Source organism: Lepidochelys olivacea, assembly GCF_965140295.1.
Source record: "Lepidochelys olivacea isolate rLepOli2 genome assembly, chromosome: 5".
In the NCBI taxonomy this organism is placed as follows: Eukaryota; Metazoa; Chordata; order Testudines; family Cheloniidae; genus Lepidochelys; species Lepidochelys olivacea.
The window spans coordinates 18,776,480-18,803,820 of NC_140415.1; the positions used below are offsets into that span (position 1 = coordinate 18,776,480).

The following is a 27,341-nucleotide window of genomic DNA, read 5'->3' on the forward strand; positions in this document are numbered from 1 at the left end:
TTTATATATTATCTATTCTTTAAAATCTGTAGGATAGTAACAAAGAGTATGTTGAATTCTAAGACCCAGATCACTGGTCCTTGAACAATAAATAACCCTATTCAGAAATTCTGTGCATTAGACTGTATCAAATATTCTATGGCATCTCTATGTCTAAACCTCAAGGTAGTCTGAGAAAGCAGCCCCTTCACACACACAGCTTACATAAGCATATATAAACCTGGGAAACTGATAAGGGATAATTGCTACAGCAGATGTTTCCTATTAGGGAATCAACAGGGAAGAATGATTACAGGGGAAGAAAGATTCACTGAAAGATATTATCTTGAATTGTTAGTCCTCTGAGCTGAAAATTATTCCTTCACACATAAATTAGGTAAATTGAGAATGTATAGAAATGACATCAAAACATATATTTCTTTTAGCAAAGAAGGTCTCTTTGTTTGAGAACTCTATATAATGACACTGGTGCTGGAATTTAGTTGGAGAATGAAACCTGATTCATCTTTCCAATTACAATGAAGAAGAGACACAGACCCAACTCTTGATTTTACAAGAAAAGGGTGGTAATGTATTTATTTTTTCTGTAATCTATAGAGTATTTACTAATCCCTGATTGATCATTTTTGATTAAATAATTCCAATTGAGCCTGTTATTCAACAATCTGGAGTCACCATTAACTCACACACACAAAAAATTGGTGACCCCCAACGTGATTGTCAATAACAGTATCATTTGGATCCAGATTACCTGGGGTTGCAAACTATGTTTTCTGGAAAAGTCTAGGAACAGAGTGTTTTTCTTTACTGTTTTAAAGCCTACGTGCATAGCACACTGCGGTACTTTGGCAGTAAGGTACCTTGGGGGGAAAGAATAAAGTAAGATTAATAATAAGAAGAAAAATTTGAAATAGGTTAAATAAGAAAAATCTCAGCCGACAAGTGGAAAACCCTGGACGATTTTATAATAAGCTGTTACTGAACAAGGAACCATTTTATTTGCATTAAAAGCAATTAATGAAAGTGATCCTTGGAAATACGTGTGTAAGTTGTTTGAAGACGAGACAGAGGGAAAAGGTAAAAAAAGGAAAAAGAAAGTTAAAAGGTATGGCTATACAAGGTCTGTTGTAACCTGCATGGCTTTAAGTAACGTGGTTAGTAAAATGAAGGAGAAAATGAGGCAATTAGAATATGATTTGGAAGCAGAAAAGGACTAAGAGGATTAATATTTACCAACAGATACTAACAGAGCTTAGGACCGTTAGGGTGAAATTCTGGTCCCAGTGAAGTCAGTGGGAGTTTTGCCAACAACTTCGGTCAGACCAAGGTTTTAATCGTTATTGTCTACACTTTGCAAAGCAAAAAAAGACTGGGACCTTGCAAAAGGTTAAAGTTCATCAAGATTGCTACCCCCCCACCCAAAATCCTGCAGTTTCATTAGGTGCTCATGCCTGATATGGTATGTGCCCATCCAGTTCAGAAACTGACTTTGCCCAGATGGGAAATCAATATTTTTTCCTAATTTATCCCTTATTTCCAGTTAGAGTTCAACCATATGTAATAGCAAAAGACTCCTTAAAAAACAACAGTAAGGACACATGTGATAGTCATCTTTCTGGAGTATATGAATAATCATCAGGCACACCAGATGCTGTAACATTCTAACCATATTTCTATTGGATGTGCAAATTTAGAAAAGCCTATTTAAGCATTCTTTGTGAGCCTTTCAGTAATGAGAAAAAATGCTAATCTGGTAAAAAGAAAGACATGTCATTTGAGAAATCTGAGCCACCATTTTAGTGTTGGAATTTTAGAAGTTCCCCAAGGGAATCTAAGCTCTGACCCTGGAAAAAGGATTTTTCCCCCTCAAAATGAGACTGAATTTTAACAAAAGAAAATTCCTTGGCAGGCAGATTTGAAGAACGTTCTTCCTTTCATAAGTTCTCTGTGCATGTAACCTTTCAACATACTTTCTTCTGCTTTTGGCTCTGCTTACCAGAGTATTTTCACTGTGGTAATTTGGGTGAAGAGAAACATAAACCTCTACAGGTTTTAAACAGCTGTGAAAGAAACAAATCAGAGGTCTATTAAATAAAGAAGAAAAAAAGGAATACACAGTATTACTTAGCTTTTTATGCAGCACTTTTTATCCTTATCTTTTCTCAAGCTACTGAGAAGGGAGGGGATTGGGGTGGTTATATGCATCGGGGACAGTTATTGTTTGTGTTTTAAGCTATGCCAGCACAGGATGAGTACCTAGAATTATAAATTATACAGTAACATTAAAATAAAGTGCTTAAAAAGAAATAAATCATCTCCATTTTACAGAAGGGTAAACCACAGTACAAAGGGGTTACAGGATGCTGTGTTCAGTGATCTCTCAGGCCCAGATCCTCAAAGGTATTTAGGCATCTCACTCCCAGGGGAGTTATGTGCCTAAATCCTTTGAGGATCAGGGTCTTGCAAGCTTAAGGTGCTTGCAAGAGATCTGGTTTATTCTATCAGGTTCCAGTATCTGGTTCCAACCGGCTGTGCATAACCTCAAGGACTTCCAAATGCCCCAGCTAGACTCTCGGTTACTCAGTCCCCAGCACCACACATGACTTGGCTGATGTCTGGATAAAACCCAGATCTGAGTCCCAATCCTATGCTCCCTCGCAGGACTACACTACCTACCAAAAAGGAATTTTTAATCCTGATTACTCCTCACAAAGATATATTTTTCTCCGACGCTGTACAGTCGCCTGTAACAATCATTCACCATTTGGTCTCCTCCGGTGCAGCCGCAAAGGCTTGATGGCCCGAATGTCCAAGATTGGAACAGACTTGATGAACCCATGGCCTCCAGGCCGCCTCCACCCCTCAGTTGGTGGAATTTTATCCCAGATGTTACAAGCCACCTTCAATGGCATTTGCTGGAACGTCTTGTGGCATTCTTGCGACATATATGAAAAACATAAGATGCTGTCTGAGGACAATGACCCCAGTAGTCTGTAGACCAGAGTGACCATAAACATCTGCATTACAAATGAAGTAATTCCACTTTATGCCCAATAGACAACATTGGCATTTTGTGTGGAAAGCCTCCAGCTGAGTTGCATAATGTCCATGTTTCACAACCATACAACAGTACGGAGAGGATACAACTTGAATAGATCCTGAACTTAGTTGGCGTGCTGATATGATCATAGAGTCATAGAATATCAGGGTTGGAAGGGACCTCAGGAGGTCATCTAGTCCAACCCCCTGCTCAAAGCAGGACCAATCCCCAATTTTTACCCAGAGCCCTAAATGACCCCCTCAAGGATTGAACTCACAACCCTGAGTTTAGCAGGCCAATACTCAAACCACTGAGCTATCCCTTCCCCTATGTTGATTGCATACTCATTGTATATGACCCATGGCAGACGCTGCGATGCCAATCCAATGGAGAACCTCCGTGTGAGAGTTGGAGGAACTGGTGAGCATAGAACCCAAATAGCAAAAGCTGGAGACTCCTTCGACAGTTTCATTATTCAAAGAGATTGGAGTCGCAGATGGACTAGATTGGTCCTAGATTTTGCAGCTTTGTTTTTGACCGTAAAACTTGGAGACCAACCATGGACAACTCCTTCATGTGCTGGAGTGCCTCCCAAAATCTGTTGGGGTTCTGTACTAGAAGAACAATGTCATCAGCATAGTCAAGGTCTGAGAGAGAAAGAGATCACTGATCTTAATGCCTATGGACCTGACGGAATGATACATTATGAAATTGATTGCCCGACAAAAGAGTGTAGCCCTGTCTGACACCAGATACTGATTTAAAAGGTGCCAACATCTGATTCCCTAGACGTATACAGCCAGTCGTTCCATTATGCCATTCACTAGTCAAGTCCAAGTGCCCTTTAAGGCCACCCATAGTGTGACCTGATCAACTGAATCAAACGCAGCCTTAAAAATCTATATATGCTACATACAGAGGCTTCTTGAACTCATGATGTATCTCCGACAACAAGTGGATGGCCAAAATGGACCTGTTCCTCGTAAAGCCTGACTGTTGAGGACGATACTTTCAATGTAGCAGGTGCTCCAAATGCGCCAGCAGAACATGTGCAAACACTTTCCAGGGCACAGACAACAAGGTGATCGGCCTGTGGCTGCTACATTCACCACACAGTCTCTTGCCCTTATAAAGTGAAATCACAAAACTGTCCTTCCGGGAGGTTGGAAGGTTCCAGTTCTCCATACAAGATGAAAGATGGCCAGAAGTGATTCCGCTCCAGGGTCAATAGCACATTGTAGCAGCTCTCGGTGGATGCCATCAGTGCCAGCTGCATGTCCGTTTTTCAGTTTGCAAATGTCACCCTTCATTTCATCCAACGTTGGTGCATAGGTACAAGTGTCAGGGTCCGAAACCACAGTGGCTGCCAAATTGTCCAGCTCTGAACAAGCAGCAGCTGGAGGTTGGTGCAGGGCACTGTGATAATTTTCCACCCAATGTGAGAGGATGTCATCATCCGATTTATGTGGATGGCCCGGCTGTAGTTCAGGATGCTGTTTGTAATGACTACCTCTTGACCATTGAGGTTGTGGATTGTGTGGAGTACCAGCTTTAAGTCTCCCCTGGCTAAGCCAAATTGAACATCATCCGCCACTTGGTTATAATATGCCTCATGATCGCGGCCGATCCCCCGCCATTCCAAGTCTGACCTGTACCTTATTGTTGTGGAGGGGTGTAACATCTGAAGTAGAAGATTGCTCGTTGGAGCTATGCCATCAATGATGAAGGCTGGTCTGAAATATCACTTGGGCATTATGAAAGGTGGAGAAACCCAACAAGAACCCTGAAAATTATGTCTAACACAGGTGGCAATGATGCAGGGCAGCAGCTGCACCTAGCTACCCAAGGTAAAGGAAGTTACTGAGACACTCAACAGCTCGGGGTGCATAGCTTGAAGCCAGTACTGATAGACCAGGAAAAGGTTTGTGTTACTACACCTCTGTCTCATGTCAGTGGGATTAAGTATTCTTTGGGACAATTGTTCGCTTTTGCATTTGATCAAGAAAAGAATATTCCAGGAAAGAAATCCCTAATTATTTAAAAAGCAGAATATACAAGTGTAAAAACAAGAACTGATTTAATCAAACCAATTCAATATTTTCAACCACTGAATCATGAACTCCCAGTATTGGAAAGACTACATGAAAAGAAGCCCTTGAGGAATTCCACCATGATTTCAACAATTTCCATCCCACTGTCAACCTCAGCCTGGTCCAGTCCACACAAGAGATCCACTTCCTGGACACTACAGTGCTAATAAACGATGGTCAAATAAACACCACCCTACACTGGAAACCTACTGACCATTATTCCTACCTACATGCCTCCAGCTTTCACCCTTACCACACGATCCATTGTCTACAGCCAAGCTGTACGATACAACCGCATTTGCTCCAACCCCTCAGACAGAGACAAACACCTACAAGATCTCTATCAAGTGTTCTTACAACTACAATACCCACCTGCTGAAGTGAAGAAACAGATTGCTAGAGCCAGAAGAGTTCCCAGAAGTCACCTACTACAGCACAGGCCTAACAAAGAAAATAACAGAACGCCACTAGTCATCACCTACAGCCCCCAACTAAAACCCCTCCAATGCATTATCAAGGATCTACAACCTATCCTGAAGGATGACCCAACACTCTCACAAATCTTGGGAGACAGGCCAGTCCTTGCCTACAGACAGCCCCCCAACCTGAAGCAAATACTCACCAGAAACCACATACCACACAACAGAACCACTAACCCAGTAACCTATCCTTGCAACAAAGCCCGTTGCCAACTCTGCCCACATATCTTTTCAGGGAACACCATCACAGGGCCTAATAACATCAGCCACACTGTCAAGAGGCTCGTTCACCTGCACATCTACCAATGTGATATATGCCATCATGTGCCAGCAATGCCCGTCTGCCATGTACATTGGGCAAACTGGACAGTCTCTACGTAAAAGAATAAATGGACACAAATCAGATGTCAAGAATTATAACATTCATAAACCAGTCAGAGAACACTTCAATCTCTCTGGTCACTGGATTTCTGATCTCAAAGTGACTATCCTTCAACAAAAAAACGTCGAAAACACACTCCAACAAGAGACTGCTGAATTAGAATTAATTTGCAAATTGGATACAATTAATTTAGGCTTGAATAGAGACTGGGAATGGTTGATTCATTATAAAAAGCAACCTATTTCCCCTTGTTTATTCATTCTCCCCCCCCGCCCACTGTTCCTCAGACATTCTTGTTAAACCCTGGATTTGTGCTGGAAATGGCCCACCTTGATTATCATACACATTGTAAGGAGAGTGATCACTTTAGATAAGCTATTACCAGCTGGAGAGTGGGGTGGGGGGAGAGAAAACCTTTTGTAGTGATAAACACCCATTTTTCCATGGTCTGTGTGTATAAAAACATCTTCTGTATTTTCCACAGTATGCATCCGATGAAGTGAGCTGTAGCTCACGAAAGCTTATGCTCAAATAAATTGGTTAGTCTCTAAGGTGCCACAAGTACTCCTTTTCTTTTTGCGAATACAGACTAACAAGGCTGTTACTCTGATACATGAAAAGGGAGTTTAAGAGTCAGTTGCTACTACTGTTATAGCACCATGGACAGGACAGACTTTGTGGGTGATAAATGGTGTGATCAAGCATTTTTTCTGAGAATTATGTGAGCTAAGCCATGCTATTAGCTAGTTGCGCATCGCCATGAATACCATTGAATGGAGCATGTTTTTATTACAAAGATCAGGGGAGGGTATGATAGATTAACAGGGAAGAGGAGTCCAAACCAGATGGAAGTTCAGGGAAATGAGTAAGAGAAGGGGAAAACACTGGGAGAGGACTGAGGAGGGTGAGATGCCCCATAAAAGGACCATACTGCAATTTGACCCCAAAGGTTTTGGGGGGAAAGGAAGCCACCAGATCTTCCCTCAGAAGGGAACAACAGCAAGGAAAAGCCAGGGCCTATTGGGGTACACAGTTATTGGGGTACACAGCAGAGCTCACATAGATATACAACATTTTGGATACTTATCCAAACTGACAGGTTTCAGAGTAACAGCCGTGTTAGTCTGTATTCGCAAAAAGAAAAGGAGTACTTGTGGCACCTTAGAGACTAACCAATTTATTTGAGCATAAGCTTTCGTGAGCTACAGCTCGCTTCATCGATGCAGTGAGCTGTAGCTCACGAAAGCTTATGCTCAAATAAATTGGTTAGTCTCTAAGGTGCCACAAGTACTCCTTTTCTTTATCCAAACTAATGACAACTAATAACAAACTCATTGTTGCAAAACCACCTATTATAAACGATGTTGGTACAGAGTTGTATGTATGAGCCCTTAGAGGTGTACCAGGTGTTTTTCAGAAGGGCACTGCCCCCCAAAAGTTTACAAAATCTAAGATTTTGGACATGACCTTATTGTTTGCAAAATAATGTGATTGTAATGAAGCACTGTCCTGTGTTGATTGACCATTACATGATATATAAGATAGAGAATGTAGGGTTTGGTAGATATTTGGGGGGGTTGCCCTCTTAGTCTCATACAACATATCTTTAGCAGTCTGGACACTGAGTGGGATTAAACTCACCCACTTTAGCCTAACTCTGCTTCCATTGAAGTCAATAGTAAATCTTCCACTGATTTCAATGGGAACAGAATGAGGCCAGTTCTTTTGAAAATCGGATCCTGTGTCTCTGCTGAGGCTGCAATAAAAATCATCGAGAACATGCACACAACACAACACTCTTGCAGTTGGGGGCCTGTTGCTCCCAACTCCAAGTCACCGTTTAGTTGAAGAACTGTTAATGGAGAAAGTTTTAAATGTAGCTAATTATTCACAATAATACATTGTATCACTTAATATTGCTCACACTCTCTCTGCTACAATCTGCTCAACATGTTTTTTTCTTCTCTTCACATTGGAAAACAGGGCCCCCTCTCAGGGAAATTCTGTAAACTTCCCCTCCTTCCTTCTAGCTCATTACCACACACTGTTTACTCATACTGATTTTCCTTAGCTAATAAATCTTTTCTCAGCCTCCCCATTTAATATCCCTTTATTCTCAGTTTCTGTGGCCAATAAACCACCTCCTGTAGATCTAACACTTGTGGTTTCCAAACATTTCTAACGAATAATTGGGAAACATCAGGGGAGTCTGAGTTCTGGTTGTGTTTTGATTAGCTACTATTTCCCTTTTACTATTCCATTTAGAATGCAGGGTGTTTGGTCCCACATACAGCTAAAAAGTGTGGGCACTCTTTTCTGTACCCTTCAGCTGGGCCCACAAACAGCCTATTCATTTCAGTGGGAGCAGAACCAGCCCCCAAATGCCCAATGTGCATGAACAAATTAGGTAGTTTGCGTGGAAAACCGAGAAATATCTAATTTTTTATAGATGTTGTGCATGCCTACGTGTTTATGATGGGCTGCCCTTTCTGAGAACCTAAAACAATCTCTGAAGGGGAAACCTGTGCAGGGCCTGTGACAATTTGCATGTATATGACTGTGTGAGTAATCTTTGGGTGGTCCAGAGTTAACTTTACCACTCCTCTTCTAATGCTTCAACACAACTCTGCTAGAAAAGCACATGGAGACCCAGAATTCAGACACGGAGGATTCTGAGCAAGGATTGCAGAGGGTCACCCTGCCCACAATCAAGTCTGAAAAACAAGATGAATGCACTTAATTCTCAAGTACCAACTATATAACATTTTATAGCGAAGAAAAAAAACAGCTTAATTTCCACTACAAAACAAAGCTATTTTATGATCCACATACATTATCTTCACAGTTATACAGAAATATATAACAAAATAAATTGAAACAGGTCAGTCCCTGCAGAAATACAGGGAGAAGTAACTCAGGGTTCCAAAAGCTCAGGTTGAGTTCACCTGAGTCTCAGAGTCCTTATTCATCAGCTCGACACAGTCTGCTGGGTCAAAAGCAGGGTGGCAGGAGCTTCCCTACTCTGGCTTACAGAAATTTCCAGTTGGAACCCGTGCAGACTCTTCTTCCTCCTTTGCTGGACTGCGGAATCACGCAATTAGCTAATCAGCTAACTAATTAACTGACTCATTCTATAATCATTATTGATTAAAATGTGTAAATGAATATCCTTGACAGCACAAAAATAATGAACTGAGAATAGCAAAACATAAAGGACTCTTTCCCCATCTCACATTTAAATAAGAAAATAGTTGGTGAACCGTAGTGATAAAAATGGTGAAAATTGAACAACATTCAAGGTATTCAATTAAAATGAAAAAAGTTAATTTTCCTCCCAATTTTCCCCTTCTATAACTAACAAGGTTTCCCTGTGGGAAAGTTAACAGTATTATCAATCTGCTGCAGAATGCTTCAAAGTTAAGGGAAAACAGACTGCTTTCTGCTCTGATAGCTGAACTTCTCCCAACCCATGCTGGTCACATGTCCTTTTGTAAAGCAGCTGCCCTGTCTGCTTTTGCTCAATAGAGTCTACTAGTCCAGCTACAGGGAACCTATTGAGCATGCCCAGAAACTCTGGGCATGAATGCTAATTTTGCATCTGTGGAGCAACAATGACTCAGACATATCTCATTCCTCCCCCTCCACACACACACTTCTTCTCTTTAGATGACTTAAAAAGCTATCTCCATATTAGGCTTGTGTGGGGTACATGTACCCATAGTCATCCATTGCCCTGGGCCTTGAGTAGTCTCTAACAACAGCACAAATTTGATCTAAAAAGCTGACATTCTGATCTGGTAGCATTTTACACCCACTTTGCACAGGTTTCAAAGACTCCACAAGGTACAGGGCAATGGAAAATCAGACCTAGGGTGTTTGGCAGATGCACCTAGGTGAACTTTTAAAAATCAGGTCCTCCATCGGATCAAGCTAGGGTTTGGATCAGCAGCTTAGTACAAGAAACTGGTAACACATTTCCTGACTTTTGTGCATTAGTGTCAACCTTTAACTTGACTTGACTAGCTTTTTTTGTGAGTGTAATCAGTGTTAGAGAGCTTATTCCTTCACTCTCCCACTTCCCTGGTCCTTCTCGCATGAACAGAGAGCAACAATACCCAAAGTCCGAAGGTGCAAACAATTCGATGTTTGGGGTGAACTTCCAGCAAGCTTAAATACAAGTTCCTTTTTCCTTATTTTCGAATCCCAACTTACTTCCTGTTTGACCCTAATTTATATAGTAATATTCTTAGCTATACCTTAACCAATCATTCTACTGAAATTTAACTAACCAATCCTAACATATTGTAACATGATTAGCTAACCAATTATATCCCACCACCTTAATTAGATTACACCCAGAAAAATTAATTATACAGCAGACAGAAACAATCACAGAATCAGACAGATATTATACAGACAAACAATAGCAAAGTGGGAACTATAATGACAAAACAATACAGAAGTGAGGATTTCACATCCCAGCTATTAATAAGTGAGTTCTTGCCAGACAGGATGCTATCAAACTAAGTTTCCTTTTACATTTTCTAGGCACTCCCCTTTCTCTGGAGGTGATAGGAATACAATCCTGTCCTGATAGTGCCTGACAGCCCAATAGCACCTTATTTCAATGTGACTAGTTTGGAATGTGAGGATGTGACTGTTGGCTTCCTAGCTTATGGCTGCCTCTGCTGCTTAGCCAAAGGCCTTAGCCTAAAAACAGGGCCTCAGACTGTCACAGTAAGAGAAGACCCTTACACCAGCAGACAGTGATTTTGATTCTTTCTTTTATACCTCTAGAACTAGCCAAGTGATAAGAATACCCTTAAATACTTAAAGTACAGGCCTTTGCAGACAGGCCAGAATATCTATATCCTAACAATCAGCTTTTTTTTTAAATAAGCACAGTCATGCAGTTTCTAATTGAAATGTAAATTATCAGTAGTAAAACATTTGTGTTTAATATATATTGTAATCGAGTGTCCCAAAAAGTCCAACTTATGTGCCAAAAAATAATTACATTTCTCTCTAACAAGATCTCTGGTGAAGGTACAGGACTTAAATCCTCAGGCTTCCCAGGAGGAGGAGGGGTGTGGGAATGCATATAATGTGAAAAATAATAACTCTTCCTGTGATGTAAAGTTTAATTCAATAGCAGGACATCATGGGACTAATAAAGTACAATTAATTAAAGGAAAATTGACTTTCTATCACTACTAACATGACTTAATTTCTCAAGGCAATTAAGGCATAAAATACATATGCAAACTTTTTATTCTCAGTCTAGACACTCAAACAAAAAACAAACCCTGGTAAACATGGACATTTGGGGGTCTTAAATCCCAGATTGAAATGGCACTTTGTTGAGCAAGTCATTCCAAATGTCTTCACCTCTAAAATTTAGCAATAGATGTGGAGTGGAAAGGTTTTTAAGGAAACAAAAATTACAAGACAGTTGAATGAGCCACTGTCATAGACAATCTTTCATTTCAAAGGGTTAGTTGGAATATTTTCCCTAAGGCAAAGTTACCCAATTACTGCCTGCTGCAGAGTTTCTTGCACCTTCTTGTGAAGCAGCTGGTACTGACCACAGTCCCAGATGGAATAATGGATTAGAAAGGCCACTGCTTTAATGTGTTCTGATTACCATAGTTTTGCTACCTTTCTCCTCTTTTGTAAGCCTCGAGTTTCTGTGATTACAGAAATCTTGCTGTATAGAAGTGTCCTTGTTTCCTAATGACATCAACACCGGAAGTGAGGAGGCTACCTGTGAAGGAAAAATAACTGTGTTGGGTTTTATTTAAAAACTGGGTGGCTGCCTCCAGTCTTCCCAGAGGATGCAAAATAAGATGAGGAAAAATTCTGGGCCAAATTCTGCTGTCAGTTACACTGGTGAAGACTCAAAGTAACCATACTGAGTTCAATGGAATCGCCCTACACTCGCATAGGTGTTATGGAGAATGGAACCCAATATATTGCACTTTATTACATTGAAACAGAGATTGTTATCATTTTGCATTTAATCAAAGGGCTTTTATTATTAATTATTATTATTATGGGTATTATACTGGCACATAGAGGTCCCAGTCAGGATTAGGGCCCCATTGTGTCTGGTGCTGTGCAAACCCATGAAAGAGAGATTCCACATTTCAGAAATCTTATAGTCTTAAGGACCTGCTCAAAAGCCCAATGAATCAAAATGAGTCTTTCCTCTGACTACAGCAGGTTTTGGCTCACAGTTTAAGGCTCTGATGCTGCAATTAGATACTGTCATAAATATAAAGGGAAGAGTAAACACCTTTAAAATCTCTCCTGGCCAGAGGAAAAATCCTTTCACCTGTAAAGGGTTAAGAAGCTAGGATAACCTTACTGGCACCTGACCAAAATGACCAATGAGGAGACAAGATACTGTCAAAAGCAGAGAGGAGGGAGAAAAACAAAGGGTCTGTGTCTGTCTGTGTGATGCTTTTGCCGGGGACAGAACAGGAATGGAGTCTTAGAATTTAGTAAGTAATCTAGCTAGATATGTGTTAGATTATGAATTCTTTAAATGGCTGAGAAATTAAGCTGTGCTGAATAGAATGGATATTCCTGTCTGTGTGTCTTTTTGTAACTTAAGGTTTTGCCTAGAAGGATTCTCTATATTTTGAATCTAATTACCCTGTAAGGTAGTTACCATCCTGATTTTACAGAGGTGATTCTTTTTTACTTTTTACTTCTATTAAAATCCTTCTTTTCAGTAACTGAATGATTTTTCATTGTTCTTAAGATCCAAGGGTTTGGGTCTGTGGTCACCTGTGCAATTTGGTGAGGATTTTTACCAAACCTTCCCCAGGAAGTGGGGTGCAAGGGTTGGGAAGATTTTGGGGGGAAAGACGTTTCCAAACAACGCTTTCCTAATAAAAATAAACCCAGGTAAACATTTGGTGGTGGCAGTGGAAGTCCAAGGGCAAAGGGTAAAATAGCTTGTACCTTGGGGAAGTTTTAAGCCAAGCTGGTAAAAGTAAGCTTAGGAGGTTTTCATGCAGGTCCCCATATCTGTACCCTAGAGTTCAGAGTGGGGAAGGAACCTTGACAGATGCATACTGGCACATGCTGTGCCTGCAGGTCCCGTTGGCTTCCAAGGGGTTCCGCATAGGTGTAGGGATCCGCCCACCTGTAGTAACTGAATGGTGCAATAACTGGGTGACATTGGGAGATAAAGGTAATAGTGAGAGGAACACTTGATTACATGGACTCATATTTTAAGGCCCATAAGGGACCATTAAGTTCATAGAGGGTAAGTCTACCTACCCACAGCAGTTTGAAGCCTGTGGGAGTGAACCTCCCAGCCCCAGTCAACAAACTTAGTTCCGAGAGGCTCACACTAGAGCTCTAAAAATATCCGTGTAGACGGTACTTTGAAGTTTTGGCTTGGGCTGGAGCTCAGCCTCTGAAGTCTAGGAAATCAGGCCCAAAGGGATAGAATTTGTTTCATCATAATCCTTGTAAAAAGGAAGATTATTAATATATAAGTACACATTAAAATACTGAAAATATTTTGATTCACAGCTACAAGGAAGTGTATTCCATGTTGCATGATTTATTTATTCTTTTACATTACTTGTCCTTCATCTAATGGTATGTAGCTGGCTGAAGGAGTTAAGATCCCTAAGTCAAAACTGGAGCCAGTGAGCACTCCCGCTGGTTGTTAAGTGGCTGACAAAAGCCAAAGTAGTTCTAAGTTCTGCAGTATTATGAAACATCCAGTGTTGCAGATAAGCCTCTTTCAAAGTTCTTAATGTTATAGTTCAGAGCAAATTATTCCAGTGGTACCAACATGAGACTCTTTTCTTGCATAACTTTATTTATGTGTAACCACTACATAATGGTCAAGAACGTTTCCAGATGAGATCAGGTTTCTGATGGCAAGAACTCTGAGCTCCATCTCTGTGCTTTAAGTCTTATACCTGTGGCCTGATCTTGCAGCTGGACTCCAGAGACTAGAGCTTACCAATTCCACACAAACTGGATTAATGATGGAACAATTGTGGGACAATATATGCCAAGTGCAATTCAGTGCTAAGGCACCCAGTTTGCTGGAGGGATGGAATGCAGCCATTTGTGCATAAGTAACACCTGCCAGGCATCAGGAGAGTGATGCTGGCATCAGCTGTGGAGGCAGCTGTTTGTCTCCCTTTCTGGCTGGTGGAAAATGGTTGGAAGAATAAAGAGGACAGCAAGCGTTATCTAAATGAGCAGTATGGAGAACAAAAGTGAAGACTACATTACCCAGAATGCAATGTATGGCAGCATATTTATGCACACCCTGTATTTGATGTTGACTTTTGCCCAAATCCTCCACTGTGCTCCAAGCCTGAGTGAACAGAGTGGTGCAGATGGGTTCCCCCAGAAGCAGGATGTGTCCAGAACCAGAGGCCTCTCTTCAATGAAATGTAGAAGTAGCCCCATTATTTGAAAAAAAACTGTTATATAGAGCTGGACAAAATTTATCAATTCAAATAATTTTTTTTTATTAAATGGCCTTTTTAAAAAAATTAAAATTTTAGTGACAAAGTTTTGGGTTGTTTTTTTTTTTAAGTTTTCTAATTTTTCAGCAAAAATGCCAGCAACCAAAAAACTAATTATTTTTTCAGTTTTCAAAACCAACCCCCTTCCACCCACCCCCAGTTTTCCATTTTCCATACCTCTTTCACTCTCCTTTTTAAGCCCCTTTAGGCCCTTCTTTTTCATTTTGCCAGTGAGAAAACAAGGGGAATGGAACAAGGAGGGAAAAATTTCAAAAACCAAAAAGTGGTTCTCACTGTTTTTCATTTTTATTGAACAAAAAAATGAGGAAAAATTCAATATTTTCTTCACTTTTTTGTAAAATGTACAAAACATGTTCCACTAAATGAATCTACTTACCATTTGTGACCAGCTCTATTTTCAGATATGAGCAGAACTCCAAAGTCACTGCTCTTTACAGAACTTTTCCTAAGCAATGTTTCTAAACTACTGCTGAAGTAATTTTTCATTGGGTAAGTTACAGATTAATTTTCTTAGCTAAGTCTGATGTACCATTGTCTACTACATATTTACAGCTGGAATGTTTCCCCCTACAATTATTGTCTTATAATTGCTTTCAAAATAAGAATAGTTGTTTATATCTGTTTTTGTGCAATGAAAAATAGCAATGTAGATTTTAAATGTATAGGAAACATATTTTCCAATTCCTATAGTGATAATTACTTCTGCAGTCTCGGACTCAAAGATAGTGGTTCATTTCCTCAGCTGTCATAAACAGATGTAAATCCGTTGAAGTCAAGGGAGGTATGCTGATTTACACCTGCGGAGGATCAGCTCCAGTATGGTCACCTTTTGCAAGCAGTTGATAGACTCATAGACTTTAAGGCCAGAAGGGACCATCCTGATTATCTTGTCTGACCTCCTGCACATTGCAGGCCACAGAACCTCACCCACTCACTCCTGTAATAGGCCCATAACCTCAGGCTGATTTACTGAAATCCTCAAATCTTGATATAAATATTTCAAGTTACACAGAATCCACCATTTACTCTAGTTTAAACCTGCAAATGACCCATGCCCAGTGATGCAGAGGAAGGCAAAACAAACAAACAGTGTCTCTGCCACACTGATCTGGGGGGAAATTCCTTTCCAAATATGGTGGTCAGTTGAACCCTGAGCATTTCAGCAAGACCCAACAGCCAGATACCTGGGAAATAATCTTCTTTAGTAACTCAGAGCCCTCCCCATCTAGTTCCCCCTCCCCGGCCATTGCGGATATTTGCTACTAGCAGCTGCTGATTGCCTACAATGGCTTGTAGCCAGTCTCATCATACCATCCCCTCCATAAACTTATCAAGCTCCATCTGGATGCCATTTACATGTTTTGTCCCCATTGCTCCCCTTGGAAGGCTGGAGCTGTTGGAGTTTCACAGTGATCTAAGTTCTAATGTAAAATGAGTTTGATCTGACTCAGTCCAGTGTCTCATGGACTCATACAGAAAGTATCCCATATAACACAACTTCCATAATCTGGTGTGATTCAGAACTAGTAACAGGGAAGGCCCAGGATTAAGATTAAGATATAGAATAAACTGTCACCACTATCCCTAAAAGTTCAAGCTAATGAAGGAAATAGAGAAAGAAACAAGCACTGGGAAATTTACACTGAAGGTGTTGAAAGGTCCTATCCAGTACCCACTGGAGTCAGAGAACTTCAGTTTCCATTCCTACCAAATCCTTAGATTTCAAAAATGTGATGGATTTGGAGTTGCTCTGTAATAATTTATGAATATTGTTTGTTGACGGGATGTTTACAGTGTGAATATAGTGGTTTAGTTTAAGAGAGGGCTGTCAGGAAAAATAAGCAGGAATTAAAAAGAATGGCTCATGATAAGCCATGTCTCAGCAAACATTAAGAGTTGTAAGAGACAACACCAGATCAGTTTTCTTTTGACAATTTTACCTCTGGCTCCAGTCAACCTACAAAACTGCTTTTGATGAGAAGGGCCAAAGCCCTGGAATGTAAAAAAACAAAAGAACTATATCAGTTTAGAAGGGACTGTCTATCAATAGGTGGGTAGATGCTCCAGGGAAGAAGACTGGGATATAGGCACCAACTGGGATGTCTGAAGAAGTTAGGCCTGTCTAGGTTACCATCAGGGTATAGTAAGTCTTTAGGTAAAACATAGATGTATGTAGACTGTTGTTTTAATATGCTTTTTCTCTAAATACTTAGTTCTTACTGTAAAATAAACAGTATTTTCATTTTAAGAAGGCTCTCTGGTTACTGTACACCAGTGGTCTTAGAGGCTGAAGAGAAGAACCACAGGCGCTCAAACCCAATTGATAATCGGTTGAATATGAACTCCCAGTGTGACACTGTGGCCAAAAGGGCTAATACAAACCTTGGATGCATAAACAGGGGAATGTTAAGTAACAGTAGAGAGGTTACTTTACCTCTGTACTTCACAGTGGTGCAGCCACTGCTGAAATACTGTGTCCAGTTCTAGTGACCACAGTTCAAGAAGGATGTGGATAAATTGAAGAGGGTTCAAAGAAGAGCCACAAGAACGATTACAAGATTATAAAATGTGCCTCATAGTGATTGAGCTCCTTGAGCCTCTCTCTTTAGTTTAACAAAAAGAAGATTAAGGGGTGACTTGATTGCAGTCTATAAGTACCTATGTGGGGAACAAATATTTGATAATGAGCTTCTCAGTCGAGAAGAGATAGGTATAATGCTAGACAAATTGAGACTGAAAATAAGGTATAATTTTTTTAAAGTGTGGGTAATTAACCATTAAAAAAATTTACCAAGAGTTGTGGTATGTTCTCTGTCACTGGCAATTTTTAAATCAAGAAAGAATGTTTTTCTGGATATGCTCTAATTCAAAAGGAATTATTTTGGGGAAGATCTATGGCCTGTGTTATACAGGAGGTCAGACTAGATAATCACAATGGTCCATTCTGGCCTTATAATATATGAATTTATGAGTTTCCAGAGGAAGTCACTAGTACACCTCTTGTATATACACACAAATAAATTCATTATCCATGTACCATAGTTTAACCACATGAACAGAAATTTATTGACAAACTAGCGAAAGTTCAGAGTAGAACAGCAAAATGATCAAGGTTCTAGAAGAAGTGACATACGAGAAAAGACAAGAAAAGTTCACTATGTCTAGCTTCTCTGAACAACATAGAAAGGAGAAACGCAGTCTATAAACACCAGAAGAATGTTAACAAGGATGGAGACAGATCATTTAGAACACAAGGATCTAAAAGTAACAGGATGAATTTAAGAAAGGGAGAACTGTGGCAGAATATTAGGAAAAACTTCCTTACTTCATAAAATCATAGAATCATAGAATATCAGGGTTGGAAGGGACCTCAGGAGGTCATCTAATCCAACCCCCTGCTCAAAGCAGGACCAACACCAACTAAATCATCCCAGCCAGGGCTTTGTCAAGCCTGACCTTAAAAACCTCAAAGGAAGGAGATTCCACCACCTCCCTAGGTAATGCATTCCAGTGCTTCAGCACCCTCCTACTGAAAAAGTTTTTCCTAATATCCAACCTAAACCTCCCCCAATGCAACGTGAGACCATTACTCCTTGTTCTGTCATCTGCTACCACTGAAAACAGTCTAGATCCTTCCTCTTTGGAACCCACTTTCAGGTAGTTGAAAGCAGCTATCAAATCCCCCCTCATTCTTCTCTTCTGAAGACTAAACAATCCCAGTTCCCTCAGCCTCTCCTCATAAGTCATGTGTTCCAGTCCCCTAATCATTTTTGTTGCCCTCTGCTGGACGTTTTCCAATTTTTCCACATCCTTCTTGTAGTGTGGGGCCCAAAACTGGACACAGTACTCCAGATGAGGCCTCACCAATGTTGAATAGAGGGGAACGATCACGTCCCTCGATCTGCTGGCAATGCCCTACTTATACAGCCCAAAATGCCGTTAGTATTCTTGGCAACAAGGGCACACTGTTGACTCTCATCCAGCTTCTCATCCACTGTAACCCCTAGGTCCTTTTCTGCAGAACTGCTGCCAAGCCATTCGGTCCCTAGCCTGTAGCGGTGCATGGGATTCTTCTGTCCTAAGTGCAGGACTCTGCACTTGTCCTTGTTGAACCTCATCAGATTTCTTTTGGCCCAATCCTCTAATTTGTCTAGGTCCCTCTGTATCCTGTCCCTACCCTCCAGCATATCTACCACTCCACCCAATTTAGTGTCATCTGCAAAATTGCTGAGAGTGCAGTCCACACCATCCTCTAGATCGTTAATGAAGATATTGAACAAAACCGGCCCCAGGACTGATCCTTGGGGAACTCCACTTGATACCGGCTGCCAACCAGACATGGAGCCATTAATCACTACCCATTGAGCCCAATGATCTAGCCAGATTTCTATCCACCTTATAGTCCATTCATCCAGCCCATACTTCTTTAACTTGCTGGCAAGAATACTGTGCGAGTCCGTATCAAAAGTTTTGCTAAAGTCAAGGAATTACACGTCCACTGTTTTCCCTTCATCCACAGAGCCAGTTATCTCGTCATAAGTGGCTTCAACAGCTATTAGGCTATAGAATAGTCTAGGAAAGAAAGTGGCAGAAGTCCATTGTGTGGGATATTTAAAATTATGCTGGATAAAACCCTGGATAATGTACCATAGGTAACAAACCTGCATTGGCTGAGAGAAGGATTGACTGTGCTAATAGTTCTTTCCCATCCCTGCCTTCTATGCCTCTTTGGTTGTTAAGGTAAAGCTTTCATTAGCTCTGAAATAATCTGTTTATTCACACAACATAATGAACAACCAATGAGATACAAACCTTTTTATACTAAAGAAGCTGCTAAACTGTCTTAGGGTAGGTCTATACTGCAGCTAGGATTGTGGCTCCTATCCCGGGTAGATAGACACATGTTAGTTCTCCTTGAGCTAGCACGCTAAAAATAAAAGCGTGGATGTTATGGTATGGGCAGCAGCAGAGGTCAGCTGCTGCCTGAGTACATGTCTACCTGACCCCAGCTTAGGTGTAGATGGCTGTATAATCCACACTGCTAGTTTTAACATGCTAGCTCACATGGAGCTAGCTCGTGTTTGTGTATCCAGGATGGGAGGCATGCTTCCAGCTGCAGTGTGGACATACCCTTAGGTGTAATTAATCAATTTGTTTTGAAACACTCCAGTATAAGTCACTGCTTCATCTAGACATATAAATCAGTTAATCTTATCTCCCTTTATACTTAAAAACACGTTGGTGTTAGAGAGCTTATTCCTTCACTCTCCCACTTCCCTGGTCCTTCTCGCATGAACAGAGAGCAACAATACCCAAAGTCTGAAGGTGCAAACAATTCGATGTTTATTGGGGTAAACTTCCAGAGAGCTTAAATACAAGTTCCTTTTTCCTTATTTTCGAATCCCAACTTACTTCCTGTTTGCCCCTAATTTATATTCTTAGCTATACCTTAACCAATCATTCTACTGAAATTTAACTAACCAATCCTAACATATTGTAACATGATTAGCTAACCAATTATATCCCACCACCTTAATTAGTTTACACCCAGCAAAATTAATTATACAGCAGACAGAAACAATCACAGAACCAGACAGAGATTATACAGACAAACAATAGCAAAGTGGGAACTATAATGACAAAACAATACAGAAGTGAGGATTTCACATCCCAGCTATTAATAAGTGAGTTCTTGCCAGACAGGATGCTATCAAACTAAGTTTCCTTTTACATTTTCTAGGCACTTCCCTTTCTCTGGAGGTGATAGGAATACAATCCTGTCCTGATAGTGCCTGACAGCCCAATAGCACCTTATTTCAATGTGACTAGTTTGGAATGGGAGGATGTGACCGTTCGCTTCCTAGCTTATGGCTGCCTCTGCTGCTTAGCCAAAGGCCTTAGCCTAAGAACAAGGCCTCAAATTGTCACAGTAAGAGAAGGCCCTTACACCAGCAGACAGTGATTTTGATTCTCTTTTATACCTCTAGAACTAGCCAAGTGATAAGAATACCCCTAAATTCTTAAAGTACAGGCCTTTGCAGACAGGCCTGAGTATCTATATCCTAACAGTTGGTTTTCCTTTAACATAGTTTAGACTGCTGATGTTGTGGAAGCCAGCAGATTTTAGAATATTTTGAGTCTTTTTCACCCTTGGATCTTCTTCAAATATTGAGCAGTTCAATTTGTTTACCAATCTGTTTCTTTTCCCCCTCCATTCCTCGATAATCAAGTGACCAAATGACTAACCAGCCGCTAAGACAGAAGCAGATGAAAAGTGACAGCTTGTATTTAAATAGGGAAGCTGGCCTAATAAACAACTCAAGCTTTCAACAACTGGGACAGTTCCAAGTGAATGCCAGGGAGAAAATATTAACTCACAAATGCACAAACTATAGTTCTTTGATTTTGTCCATTGTGGTAAATGATCATTCCCCAGCCAAAGTACAACTGCCACACAAGAAAGATTCTGAGAGTTATGTCTGTACTGGGGAAGCTAAATGATACAAGTAAATTCCATATGGTGCTATCTAAATTGCTTCAGTAAATGATTGGGGTAAGATTGATCTCTTAAATTTGGACACAGAAACAGAGAGGCAGAGTTTCAGTTCATGTAAACAAACATAATTCCTATGAAGTCAATGGAAGAGATCTGCCCACATCTTAAAGAAAAGATAAGCCTTGTGGGGTGGCACCAACACTCTAGAATGAGAAGGGACTTCATTTGTTATTATTTCTGATTCTCTTTGCAATCAACTTGTAAAGTCCTATGATCAAGTCCCGACTTGAGGAGTAATTCATATTTCCCTTTCAACTTTTGGTTGAAATGTCTGCATGAGTAAGCATTCAAATACGGCCATTCCATTTTGGCGACAGTTTCTGAAACATATTACTATACTGCAATGATTTTGACCTTTTCAGTGTTCTGCAATTTAATCTGATGACTATACATGTTCTGCTCTTTTACAACCTCAATATCCTCTTTTAAAGGAAAAAGTGATAGAGGAAAATGTGGCATGGCCAACTAATTAAATACAACGTGGTTTGAAAGTAATGTATTTTCAGAAGGTTCATAATGCTGCAAAATGTTCCTTTCAGGCTGGCAGTTGCCATAGAAATCTTCATCCTCTGAGAGCATTTCATCCCCCTTTCCAATAACAAAAAAGATGAGCTGGGTTTGTTTATTTAGTCTGAAAGCAGGAAAATACTTTGAAATAATTACAATGGTAATTTCATATATTTAGTATTTTAATATGGGCTGATTTTCAGATGCAGATCTTGGCAAGTACTTAGCCTGTGATCTATTTTGGTATTTTTTGCTATTAAAAAAACCAACAACCTGAGACCTAAGAATTGTGTATATGCAGAGTAATTGCTGGTTCATTACAGTTTAATCAATGAAGGGTTCAACTCCTTTGAAATCAGTGAAGGTATCCAAATGAATTCAAGATTTCTCTGTGTAGTTAAGTTAGGATCTGAACTGACCATTAGCAGGGAATGGAGCACATCCCAGTATAATTCTACAGACTGTCCATGCCTGCGGATGGGGGAGCGGGAGGCAGAGTGTGAGCATGCTCAATATAAGCCAAGCAGCAAATCAGGGGGAGGGAGGGGCACGTGACCCCGCATGCCCCCTTCACACACACACATCACCTCTGCAGCCTAGTATGGGTTATGGTTAAATTCAACTTCACCTATGGAGTTTCATTAATATCGTCACTGATATTATATTGTCATGACAACAGGTCACACAGGTTATGAGTCAATGATGTACAAGTCCTCGGGATGAAACATTTCCATAGAAAAAGTTAAAGTAATCATGCAGTAGCCACACTCAGAATTTTGTTAAGGAGAGTGTGTGGTTAAAGAAATCCCTTGAGGGGCAATTAAACCATGCTTAAGTCCATGTGTGTTGCAGAGAAGCTTCACAAAAGACAAATAAATCATCTGGCTACTTTGGAACATTACATGATCCCAGATGAGCAGGTTTTATGTTAGGGTTGTTTCCAGGTTGTAAAACACAGGGGTTGAAGAAGGCAAAAAGAATGTGTGTTAAGCAGTAGGATTCCAGGTGTATGGTGACACAGGGTAAAAGGTTTGTTTTTATATCATGATAGGTAACATATTGTAAAACCCTATTGTTGACTGGGAAAGTTGTAATTTTACTTGAATTTAGATAGTTGAGGTGAACCTCCCTGGGAACCCTAGCAAAGTGGAGGTAAAATGGCAACTTTGCTGTCTACACTAGGATTTTACAGCGTGTTGGCTTTCAGTGTAAAAACACACCTTTTTTTCCAAGTGTAGACAGGGCCCAAAAGAGACAGAGACCTAAGACAGCTGCTTCTTGATTGAAGGAAAGCAGTGTCTTTGCTGAGGTTTCTACAAGACGGACTGGCCTATATGCAGTTTGCAACCATCTCTGTTCCTAGAATAAGGATGAATGTAAATAGACAAATAATGGTAAAAATTACGTGGACTCTGTCACTAATTTCCCTTCCAGCAGGAAAATAACATGAGGCCCTGAAAATCACTTGGCAAACAAGTAACAGTCTCCATAACTTTGCACTTCATGGTTGGATCTTATGGGCCTGACTCTGAATTACTCTATTACTGTGCTAGGAGTGGAGAAATGAAAAAGGGGGTGTGAGACACTATATGACAGGGCAGCCCCGCTAGCAAGCGCTTCCCTTCTATAGGCTAATCATACATTCTAAGCATGCCCCAACCTCTCATAGAGATCAATAGGAGTTTTAGTTGCGCTGTGTGCAAGGAATAGAGGCCTGGGCCCATTTATGCATTATGTGCCTACATCAAGAGGATTTGATTCCCCTTATCTCACTCCTGTTGGCTGGATAAATAAATGACTTTTGCCAAGACGCTGCTTATTCTTTCACTGAACATTCAGCATTTGTCACTCATTGTTCCCTCAACCTCTCTCTCTTCTCTGGTCATATTCCAGTAATAACTAAAGACATTTGCCTCTGCAGATGGATCAGGGTCTGCAGATGCCACCTTCAGTTTAATAAAGATGACATTTTTAAAGAAATGGCATTTTGTTAGTTATTAGGAATCCTCACCCACCTGTCTTCGAATCAGGTTAAGTAATATATTACTTGACACAAATGAATTAGTATAAGCACAAGCACCTCATAGTACGCTGGTGGAGGGGGAAAGTTTGCATCTAGATTTACCATTTAATTTTGCACAAGAACAATCTGCCTCTGAATGATTGGAGTATATGCTGAAATGTGAAGTCCCCATGTTCCACTCCCTCCCACAAGCAGTAGACTTCCTGTGCCTACAGATCCTGGCTGATGCGTATGGTATTAAGGCAAAGGGCATTGTTGTTTTTATGAGATGCACCCGCTTTCCTCCAACCCTGTAGAAACCCCTCTAATTTCCAGCTCTGCAAGGTGGATGGAACCAGGAGAGAACACATGCATATATATATATGGGAGACAGGATCAAGTCTCTTCTGAATTCTCCATCTCACCAACCCCTCAGGGCAAACAGAGTCTACCGTAACTTGTGCAGCTTCTCTATTCATACTGTGGAACAAACCCATGTTCCATGTTCGAATGTTCCAAGATCAGCCACAGGCAGGAGTATCACAGAGAGAAGATTCACCCCACATGCATAGAACCATAGTAATCCAGCTGTATGTAGGTGGAGTGTAGGATGGTTGTAGAGGTGAAATCCTGGGTGTGGGTCTGCTGTGCAATTTCCAGACAGCCACTGTCCCAGCCTATAGATTAGAACAGGAAGTGCAACCCCCCCACAACAGTATTTGGGCCTTAAAAGCCAGTACTCAATGCCCCTACCTGACCTACCATAAATGTGGCCCTCCATACTGGGCTATGCAGGGCTGCTGTGAAACCCTTTTAGAGGCTGCAGACACACCCACATGAGGCTTCTCAATAGGCAGACATCTCCATATGTAGCACCTATGTAGCAAGGCTTAAGCAATGCCCAGCACACCTGTTATCATGGTAATGGAAAGATATATATCTATATCTATATTAAACCTAGAGTTTGGAGAGAGCAGCAGAATTTCAAAGAGACCCTCTGCTATCATTTTTATTATTTTATAGCATCCAAAAATATGCTTGGTGCTTCACACAAGACAGAATTACACCTTCATATCCCTGCCTCAAAGGGCTTATTTTAGATGTTATACAACTGATGGTGACAAATCACACGGAAGATATAAAAGGATGAGGGCTACAGCAATAACGGTGATGCAATTACTCCATTTAGTCATGCAAATTTAAAATCAATTTTTCATAAACAGGGTTTATGCTTCTTTTGGAAGGTTTTGCTATATGTATTCAATAGGACATTTACAGTCACCCATGTACCAGTCCCAGCAGAAGCCCCTGTATCTTTTGGGTCTCTGGTCACACTGTTTTGGGATGTCACAAAGGAGACAGGGTTTCAATAGGTTTAGGTAAACCCTTAGCAGATCCTACTAATCACACATAAGACTGGCCAAAAAAATTTCAACAAATAGTAATTTTGCAAAAAAAATGCATTTGGGGGGCAGTGAAACTATTTGCAGTCTAAGGTTGAATTTGATGAATAGTTTTGGCTGAAAAAATGAAAACATTTTTTCAAAAATGTTTCCGATGAACTTTTCATTTCAAAATGGCATTTTGTTTTCAAAATTGGTCAATTTAAAACAAAAAAATCCAAAAAACAAAATAAAACAAAAGACACCTGGAAATTGCAGAACCTCGATAAAAAAATTAAGACAAAAACAATTAATTTCAAGACAATGAAAAAACATTTTCAAAATCAAAACAAAATGAAAAACAAACAAAAAATTTTGTTTCAAGTTGACTCTGACTCATCTGACTCTAAATGAAAAAAAAAAACCAACCTAAAAATAGTTTTGAGTTGATCTGAAATGTTTTGGTTGATACAAAAAAAATTTTATCAAGTATTTCAATTTGACAAAAAAAATTTTTAAAAATTGTTTTTGGTTTGAATCAAACTGGTACGGGAGGGGGCTCCAGGCTGGGGCAGGAGGTTGGGGGCAGGGGGTTGGGGTGCGGGAGGGGGTGAGGGCTCTGGCTTGGAGTGCGGGCTCTGGTGTGGGGCCCGGGACGACAGGTTTGAGGTGCAGAAAGGAGCTCTGGGCTAGGGTCGAGGGGTTTGGAGTGCGGGAGCGGGCTCAGGGCTGGGGTATGGGAGGGGGTGTTTGGGAGGGGGTGTGGCCTCCGGCTGGGGTATGGACTCTGGGGTCAGGCCAGGGATGAGAGGTTCGGGGTGCAGGAGGAGGCCCAGGGCTGGGGCTGAGGGTTGGGGTGCAGGCTCTGAGGGGGAGTTAAGATGTGGGAGGGGGTTCTGACCTGGGAGGGGGACTGGGTGGTGGGAGGGGGTTCAGGTGTGGGATCCAGCCAGGTGGTGCTACCTCAAATGCTCTCAGTTGGTGGCACAGCGGGGCTAAGGCAGGCTCCCTGCCTGCCCTGCCTCCGCTCGACTCCCGGAAGCGGCCGCACCTAGGGGCTGCAGGGACCTGGCAGCCACTTCCAGGACCTGCACGGAGCCATGGCAGGCAGAGAGCCTGTCTTAACCCTGCTGCACCGCTGACTGGACTTTTAATGGCCCGGTCAGCAGTGCTGACCAGAGCCGCCAGGGTCCCTTTTCGACTGGGCATTCCAGTTGAAAACCGGACACTTGGCAACCCTAGCTTATTCTCCAACCAATTATTCCAAACATAAACTGTGGATATATTTTCTTAAGAAGATTACTTACCTTCCAAGGGTCAGGTTGTGAACCCTTTTCTGAGTACTTTTCACTGATATCAATGTGACTATTCATGGAGTAAGATACTATTCTATGTGAGGAGGGATTTCACAGCCTGCCCCCAAGTTTTCATGTTGATCTGTTTTTGCGTTCACACTGTATGGAAAGAAATTATCATATGGGAATGGGGAATGTATATTTTTACCCCCCAATAAAGTCAAGGCTAGCTGAAAAAATGAAAAAAAAAGGAAAAAACCTCATCTTTGTACAAAGATTAGGCTTTGAATATTTCAGCCACGAAGGTCTTCCACCCCCCACCCCTCCCCAGGAGGGTGGAAAAAAATAATTTATAGTAATCACCTTCTTTGTATCTGTGTCTCTCAAATCTAGTTGCATTTGCAAATCTAGAAAAATAAAAGAACAATGCTAGGCAATAGCTAATAAATGTCTGTCCATATGTGACTATATCTCACATTTTCAATTCTGTATCATATGCTTTACAAGCCTATATGGTCCAGCAAAATCAATTAATTTTAAACTGACCCACCCCAGGAACTTTCTTCCTTCATCCTCCTTGCCAACTAATCCCAAATGGTATGGAAATGGTTTCCTAAGAAGTAACTCTCTTTTTCATTAATAAACATTTCTCTGTGACAAAAAATCATCATGTCCCATGTGGCCCCAAATGTGGCACACTGGCAAATGTCACACTGCAAATTTTAGTTGTCTGCTCTGAGTCTAAACTGCCTGAAGTTTGAGCTGCTTTGGATTCAGTTCAGTTCAGTTCATTTTGGTACTCATTAGTCCATGGCATTTTTATTCCCCCATCAAGCTGGCAAAACTCCGTTTTTTTTCTTAGCTCAGAGAAATGCAGAGAGTTGTTAGATCAACAGAGCAAGACACAAATCTTTGTCACCTTCTAGAACTCATTTATCACCCTCAAAATAAATGAATATTCTAGTCTGTTTGGAATGACATACATTAGAGATTACGGCCTTCATAAAACCTGGCGTGTAACTAAACCATTATCACTGAATGTATAAGAAGTTTATTTTGCTTTCCAACACAAACATGAAC

General features: G+C 40.8%; 1 long non-coding RNA gene across 1 annotated transcript in view; it reads left to right on the forward strand.

The window, feature by feature from the left end:
* The first annotated feature begins 440 nt into the window (after positions 1 to 440).
* Positions 441 to 27,341, forward strand: part of LOC311521361 — a 45,300-nt gene continuing 18,399 nt past the window's right edge. The window contains exon 1 of the long non-coding RNA XR_014711866.1: positions 441 to 566. This is a non-coding gene — a long non-coding RNA (uncharacterized lncRNA). The remainder of the gene's footprint in view (positions 567 to 27,341) is intronic.